This window comes from Dermacentor variabilis, unplaced genomic scaffold, assembly GCF_050947875.1.
Source record: "Dermacentor variabilis isolate Ectoservices unplaced genomic scaffold, ASM5094787v1 scaffold_13, whole genome shotgun sequence".
NCBI lineage: Eukaryota > Metazoa > Arthropoda > Arachnida > Ixodida > Ixodidae > Dermacentor > Dermacentor variabilis.
Window position 1 is genome coordinate 5,994,242 of NW_027460291.1, and position 8,980 is coordinate 6,003,221.

Below are 8,980 nucleotides of genomic sequence, written 5' to 3' on the forward strand. Positions count from 1 at the left end.
AAAGCAATTGCAATTTCCGAAGCAAAAATAAAAGCGTAATAATTAATACGCCTATATTGCTAAATTTAACGCTTATCGATATAATAAAAGCGTAATAATTAATACGCCTATATTGCTAAATTTAACGCTTATCGATATAGTTCCGTACTTTTAAACTTTAGGTGTTATCTTTCAAGAAAACTTATCTTGGAATATGCATGTAAATTTCTTCGCGACAAAATTATCTCAAACAATAGAGCTTGTTTACCGTAACCGTCATATACTGCCAACAAAAATAATGATGCTGATTTTCAACACACTGTTTTTTTCTAGTCTAAACTACTGTCACTTAGGTTGGGCTACTACCACACAGGAAAATTTGGAAAAACTTTATGTATTGCAAAAAATTCTTTTGAGTCGTAGAAAATGTTGCAAAATATGTTCATACGCGTAAATTTTTATAAAATACAATATAATGCCAATTGCCAGTATGTACGATTATCGACTCTGTAGAGCATACAAACAAGAAATAAAAAAATGGAGCCAGCTTTCTAAGAACACTAGTGGATTTAAAAATCAACATTGTAACATATACAACAAGGACCAGAGAGTTTTGGAAAGTAGAAACCGCTAGAACGACATACGGACAACCAACTCTTCGTGACAACCTTCCAAGGTTACTGAATAAATTACACAACGAAACCAATGAATTGAAAAATACGTCTTTTTAAGCTCTGTATTGTTATTTCTGCCTGCACTAGATTATTTCCCTGGCTTTCGCAAATTTTTCCTTATCGAAACTAACTAGTCCCATTGTATAGCTTCTAATGTTGGTCTTTCGTTTGCTTAGTTTGTATGTGAAATGTAATTGGTACGGCTTGTGTTTTGATTATATCTTTGTCGCCCTCGTGTTTTTGAACAGTTGCGATACCGTTGTGCCTGTCATTGCTTTTTTATCCTTATTGGCTAGATATGTTTTTTGCTATGCCCTCCATTTGCTTCGCATGGTTCGCGATGCTCAATTTTGTGTAAATGGCATTTGTAAACAACGATGTACATCCTTTGTGTTTTCTAACGCCACGCAAACACCAATGCGGGGGCCTGTGGCTTCGTCAAGCTGTCCATGTGGCAGTTTTCTGCATGCCCCTTGCGTCATGTACTGATGCAAATAAACATCATTGTCATTGTCTTTGTCATTTTGCTCACAAACGTCTGGCATTGTGTTCTCGATATTCTTGATATAGCCATCTAAATCCTGCATGTGGGCATTCATGTCACCTCATAGGATAATTCAGCATCATTCCGGAATGCCTTAATATCAGCACTCATGCATTCCACTAATTCTTTATTCTTCGCTGTGCAATTATTTCCGGTCCACAAATATGTAACGCCCAGCAAAGTATTTTTCCGACTCATTGTACCTGATAACCAAAGATGCTCTTGATATTTGAATTTACCGTTTTTCATTTGGCTCCCTGATGGATGAGCATTCCGACTGGTCCTCCCTTTCTTTCCGACTCAGTTCTGTTGCACCCTTGCCAAACATAATGCTCAATCACTCGCGCCTCTTCCGAGTCTCTAAGGCACGTTTCTGTAACCGTATAAACCCCTATTTGTTCTCTGTTTAATTTATCCTAAATCTCTTCCCACTTTTCCTTTGTCCTGCCGCACAGCATATTCATGTAGCCTATTGCATGGTGAGCTCCCTTTCTTGCTTTCCACCTTTTTCTGTTATTGACGGCGATGCTATTCTGAGGTTCCCTTAGGGGACCTTCTTCATTACTACCTGATCTGGCCTCCTGAGCGCCCGTGGGCTCCCTAAAAAGCAACAGTGTGACCAGCAAGTCGCCAGCCCACTTCTCGTGCAAGCCTGCAATTGAAGTGGAGCCCGTCTCGTTGAAAACCACCACACTTTCCCACTTCCCTGTTTACTTCGACAACCTCGAAGCCTTTCTCTCGGCTCATTTTCCATATCAACTCATTAGCAGCAACGACGGCTGTTTCTACGTAACTGTCACGTACAGGCACCTCCGGCACGGCGCACACCACGATCTGCATCTGAGGGGACAGCTCGCGCAAGCCGTCCACGCCCTTCGCCAAGCGCTGGTCTAGTCCTGTCCCTTTCCTGTTTACGACGTCATATAGCCCACCTACTACTAATGCAAGGTTGCGCGCGTGGAATTTTCCGCTAACTTTGCTTTTGCTTGCTCCATGACAGAACCCAGCGTCCGCCCTGGTAATGTCCCTACCGCCACTCTTTTGTCGCCTTTCACACTCTCCACAATTGCTTCTGAACACCTAGCGAGGTTTGAGTCGCTTGCGAGAATCACCATCCCACTCTCTCCTGCCTCCCCCTGCTTCCCTTTATCCTTTTCCGCCCGATTCGGACTCAACAAGGGGCACTGACTCCTGCGCTCCTGCTTTTTCCACGTGGCGGCCTCAAGGTAGGTGCCGCTCTTTCTAGCTACCTCCTCGCCGCCTTGCACGCATTCCACGTGCTTGCTGGTGCTCCCTCTCGTGTCACGTCGGGGTACTGCGTTCCATTGGTACGACCATTCTTGTTAACAATGGCGGTTGAGCTTTTCCTCGGCTCCTTCAAGTCTTTCTTTCACTACTTTCCGTACATCACGCTCCCTATATAGCTCATTTTTTAGCTCTTCAACCTATTTGACAAGCTCTTCCTGGAAAGCCTCCATATTATTCAGGCTACCATCACAGTGTGTGCCGATTGACTCGACTCCTTCTCCATTCTCATCGGTCCCCTCAAGTGCCTCGAGGGACCCCCCACACCCTGCCCCCTTTCCCGGATTTCTTGCCATGCATTACACGGCTTTTTCTAATGCAAATACTATAATACTATATTAATGCAGAGCATGTGCTTTCTAGCAAAATCGGATAATCACAGGATCTAAATCCATAAAATATGGCAAAGTAATTCTCACCAGTGTTTTAAATGCAGCCAGTCCCGCAGAGACATAAGGTATGACACGTTTTCGCATGCGTTTAACCAGGAGGTCACGCTTTCGCTTTCCTACCAAAAACACAGTGAAATCACTAATAGCTATTAGTCTTGCCACTTCCAAGGTACTATTTAAAGGCTATAAAGACTTAACGTCCCACCCGGTTGCACGTGTTGAAGCACGTGGCGCAAAAGGACGCTCTCACTATCCTGCACGAAAAAAGAGGGAGACAAAGAAAAAGAAAACTACCCAATTATTATTTAAAAGCTCAACAAAAATTAGCCGAATTAAAAACATAAGCAAGCTAATAGCATGCACAAAAACATAATTTCACGCCTCCACGAAGCCCTAAAACATGTCCACTCGCCATAATACCTCGGGCCAAAGGGCGCCAGGCATACGCTGCCCTCTGTCGTCGTCTGCCACTTTGTGCACCCGCGGCTTGCTTTTTCGTCTGTGAAAAGGAGGGCGTAAACTCGGGAAAAATGGCCAGCCTCCCTTCTTCCGCAGTCTCGCGGCTCACTCTACTGCAGTGACAGTCTGACTGGTCCTGTTTGAACATGCATATCCCCGCTCGGTTGAACCTTTTAGCTGTACCACTACTCGCAGAGACACTTTCTGATTTGTTGTTAGGTGACGCCTTCGTTTTCTCCCCTGCCACAACGAGCCGTTTGAAGTTCTCCGTGATGGCCTGTGCGCTCGTCTTGCCGGCTGCGGTGCGGGGACTTTCTCTATTCTTCGCTGAGCCGAATATTTGGCTTGCTTGATCTTGCGCTGTTTAATAAGCAATTTTCGCCATGCCAGGCGGTCGCGTAAGACGCCCTCTAAAATTCCCGAGCATTGGGTTTCTGCCCTGCTGGAGCGCCCTGGCATTCTCCTCTCCTGTTGACAATTCTGGAAAGTTGCCCAAGTGCGGAGGTACGAGAGAGCTTTTAGCGCCTCCTTGAACCTTTTGAGACTGTTTAAACTGGTCTCGTCTCCGCGAGGGACGTCTTCCGGCACAGTCCTTGTTTCTACTTTCGCGACGTAATCGCTCCCGTCTTCCGTCACGATTCCTTCAACAACATTCAGCAAGTCTGAAGAGCTTTCCGAATGTGTTAGTGGCAAATTAGTCTCTAATTCCTCTGCTAGGCTTTGCTGAAGTATTCTCACTGATCCGGATGCCTCCTCGCTAGCGCCTTTTTCAATGATTTCACTAGCTGTGTGCTGCGCTTTCTGAATGTCACTTTCCCGAGACAAATTTTTGGCTTCGTTGGCGTGATTTACCTCTGCCGCGATCTCTTGAGCCTCGGAACGCATGAGAGCCTGGACCGTATGGTCACCAAAACTTAGGCCCTTTTTCTTCAACATCATTTCTGAGTGGTTTGAAAATAAGTAGGGATAGTGGTTCGACCGATTTAGCGATACTGCTGATTCAGTCAGCTATAGTCCAAACGGCCCTTCAGTTTTTACGCTTGCGATGGGCAAGAAAATACTATTCTTCTCGACTACTTGCAAGATCCACGCATATTCCCCTGTGAAATCCTCAGGTTTCACAAACGCAGGGTGGACAATGTCCTTTGTCGCAGCTGAATCTAAAGTGCTTTACACGGCATTCCATTCGCTACTAGGTTGTGAAGGTAGGGTTATAAAAGGGCAAAGTTATCGCGGTCTTTCACAACAGAAAATACAATTCTAGGCTTCCGACAGCCGATCGCAATTGTGTCCAGGATCCTTGCAACGGAAACAAACGACCGGTTTTCTTGCCTCAAACGCTATTTCTGTTTGTTTGCTTTTTTCTTCATTTATTGCGGTGTCATTCTCTCCTGAGTTCTCGGGCTGCACGTCCTTTGTCCCTCCTCCAGCCTTTTCGTGGTGAATGGGGCGCCTGTTTCCTTCTTTGCTGAATTTAGTGAATAGCCTGACACGAGTTTTCTCCGATTCGCGATGTGCAGCGAATTCACCTGCTAGCACTGCAGCATGTTCCAAGTCCTTTTCGCTCGACCTACCTTGAATCCACAGGTGAATCTCTTCGCCCAAGGACACATAGAACTGCTCCATGCAGATTACCTCAATAACCTTGTCATGACAACCAAACGCATCTCCCCTTTTAGAAATTCAATTAAATTACTTTTCATCTCATAAGTGACACCTTCAAAGGACTCGCCCGGTGCTCTAGCTCCCTCCCAAGAACGATGACAGAAAGCCTCCGCTAAGAGCCAATATTACTTTAGCAACGCAGCTTTTACTTTCTGATAATAATCTGCATCGTCTCTAGTTAGCCTTGCAATTATTTCGGTTGCTTCGTCGGGAAGCACGGTCAGAATCTGTTGTGGTCAACTCTCTAGTGCGAACCCGTTTCTCTCGCAGGTTCGTCCAAACGTAACGAGAAACAATCTCATGTCATCGTTTACCTTGTACGACGCCATGATATCCCTATTTTCTTTCCTGCTTCACCTGAACGTCTTTAATTTCATCATCATCCGCCTGGTTACGCCCACTGCAGGGCAAAGGCCTCTCCCATACTTCTCCAACTACCCCGGTCATGTACTAATTGTGGCCATGTTGTCCCTGCAAACGTCTTAATGTCATCCGCCCACCTAACTTTCCGCCGCCCCGTGCTACGCTTCCCTTCCCTTGGAATCCAGTCCGTAACCCTTAATGACCATCGGTTATCTTCCCTCCTCATTACATGTCCGGCCCATGCCAATTTCTTTTTCTTGATATCAACTAAGATGTCATTTACCCGCGTTTGTTCCCTCACCCCAATCTGCTCTTTTCTTATCCCTTAACGTTACACCCATCATTATTCTTTCCATAGCTCGTTGCGTCGTCCTCAATTTCAGCAGAACCATTTTCGTAAGCCACCAGGTTTCTGCCCCATACGTGAGTACTGGTAACACACAGCTGTTACACACTTTCCTCTTGAAGGATAGTGGCAACCTGCTGACCATGATTTGAGAATACCTGCCAAACGCACCCCAGCCCATTCTTATTCTTCTGGTTATTTCAGTCTCATGATCCGGATCCGTGGTCACTACCTGCCCTAAGTAGATGTATTCCCTTACCACTTCCAGTGCCTCGCTACCTATCGTAAACTGCTGTTCTCTTCCGAGACTGTTAAACATTACTTTAGTTTTCTGCAGATTAATTTTCAGAGCCACTCTTCTGCTTTGCCTCTCCAGGTCAGTGAGCATGCATTGCAATTGGTCTCCTGAGTTACTAAGCAAGGCAATATCATCAGCGAATCGCAAGTTGCTAAGGTATTCTCCATCAACTTTTATCCCCAATTCTTCCCACTCCAGGTCTCTGAATACCTCCTGTAAACATGCTGTGAATAGCATCGGAGAGATGGTATCTCCCTGTCTGACGCCTTTCTTTATTGGGATTTTGTTGCTTTCTATGTGGAGGACTACGGTGGCTGTGGAGCGGCTATAGATATCTTCCAGTATTTTTACATATGGCTCATGTACACCCTGATTCCGTAATGCCTTCATGACTGCTGAGGTTTCGGCTGAATCAAACGCTTTTTCGTAATCAATGAAGGATATATATAAGGGTTGGTTATATTCCGCACATTTCTCAATCACCTGATTGATAGTGTAAATATGGTCTATTGTTGAGTAGCCTTTACGGAATCCTGCCTGGTCCTTTGGTTGACAGAAGTCTAAGGCATTCCTGATTCTATTTGCGATTACCTTAGTAAATACTTTGTAGGCAACGGACAGTAAGCTGATCGGTCTATAATTTTTCAAGTCTTTGGCGTCCCCTTTCTTATGTATTAGGATTATGTTAGCGTTCTTCCAAGATACCAGTACGTTCGAGGTCATGAGGCATTGTGTATATAGGGTGGCCAATCATTCTAGGACAGTGTTCCCACCATCCTTCAACAAATCTGCTGTTACCTGATACTCCCCAGCTGCCTTCCCCTTTTGCATAGCTCCCAAAGCGTTCTTTACCTCTTCCGTCGTTACTTGTGGGATTTCAAGTTCGTCTAGACTATTCTTTCGCACCTTATCTTCGTGGGTGTTACTGGTACTGTATAAATCTCTATAGAACTCCTCAGCCACTTGAACTATCTCATCCATATCAGTAACGATATTGCCGGCTTTGTCTCTTAACGCACACATCTGATTCTTGCCTATTCTTGTTTCTTCTTCACTGCTTTTAGGCTTCCTCCGTTCCTGAGAGCCTATTCAACTCTATCCATATTATAGTTCCTTATGTCAGCTGTCTGGCGCTTGCTGATTAACTTCGAAAGTTCTGCCAGTTCTATTCTAGCTGTAGGGTGAGAGGCTTTCATACATTGGCGTTTCTTGATCAGATCTTCCGTCTCCTGCGATAGCTTACTGGTTTCCTGTCTAACGGCGTTACCACCGACTTCTATTGCGCACTCCTTAATGATGCTCATAAGATTGTCGTTCATTGCTTCAACACTAAGTTCCTCTTCCTGAGTTAAAGCCGAATACCTGTTCTGCAGCTTCATCCGGAATTCCTCTAGTTTCCCTCTTACCGCTAACTCATTGATTGGCTTCTTATGTACCAGTTTCTTCCGTTCCCTCCCCAAGTCAAGGCTAATTCGAGTTCTTACCATCCTATGGTCACTGCAGCGCACCTTGCCGAGCACGTCTACATCTTGTATGATGCCAGGGTTCGCGCAAAGTATGAAGTCGATTTCATTTCTAGTCTCACCATTCGGGCTCCTCCACGTCCACTTTCGGCTAACCCGCTTGCGGAAAAAGGTATTCATTATCCGCATATTATTCTGTTCTGCAAACTCTACTAATAACTCTCCTCTGCTGTTCCTATAGCCTATGCCTTATTCCCCCAATGACTTGTCTCCAGCCTGCTTCTTGCCTACCCTGGCATTGAAGTCGGCCATCAGTATAGTGTATTTTGTTTTGACTGTACCCATCGCCGATTCCACGTCTTCATAAATGCTTTCGACTTCTTGGTCATCATGACTGGATGTAGGGGCGTAGACTTGTGCTACCTTCAATTTGTACCTCTTATTAAGTTTCACAACAAGACCTGCCACCCTCTCGTTAATGCTATAGAATTCCTTTATGTTACCATCTATTTCCTTATTAATCGGGAATCCGACTCCTAGTTCTCGTCTCTCCGCTAAGCCCCGGTAGCACAGTAGGTGCCCGCTTTTTAGCACTGTATATGCTTCTTTTGTCCTCCTAACCTCACTGAGCCCTATTATATCCCATTTACTACCATCTAATTCCTCCAATAACACTGCTAGACTCGCCTCACTAGATAACGTTCTAACGTTAAGCGTTGCCAGGTTCAGATTCCAATGGAGGCCTGTCCGGAGCCAGGTATTCTTAGCACCCTCTGCTGCGTCACAAATCTGACCGCCGCCGTGGTCAGTTGCTTCGCGGCTGCTGGAGACTGAGGGCCGGGGTTTGATTGTTGTATTCATATAGGAGGTTGTGGCCAAGTACTGCACCAGGGTGGCCAATCCTGCTCTGGTGAGAGAGTGCGTTACCGGTTCTGGTCACCGGGATCAGGCTGCACTCCAGGCCTGTTTGTGCAATTTTCTCAACACACGGTTTTTTTGTATTTTCCGGTGGAGAATTGCGCGGCACCGGGATTTGAACCACGGTCCTCTTGCACGAGAGGCGGATACTCTACTGCCCCCGCGGGAGTTAAATAAAGATTAAATTATGGGGTTTTACGTGACAAAACGACTTTCTGATTATGAGGCACGCGGTAGTGGAGGACTCCGGAAACTTCGACCACCTGGGGTTCTTTAACGTGCACCTAAATCTAAGTACACTGGTGTTTTCGCATTTCGCCCCCATCGAAATGCGGCCGCCGTGGCCGGGATTCGATCTTGTGACCTCGTGCTCAGCAGTCTAACACCATAGCCACTGAGCAACCACGGCGGGTCCCGCAGGAGTTGTACGCCTCATTTAACCTGCAGTGGTGCCTTATTTGATCAGTCAAGGTGGACCAATCTGAGCTCGTTTATACCGCACGGATGGCACTCGGCTAGAGAACCTGGTATTTATGACCTGCACATGTGTGGCCATACATAATTGGGGATATAT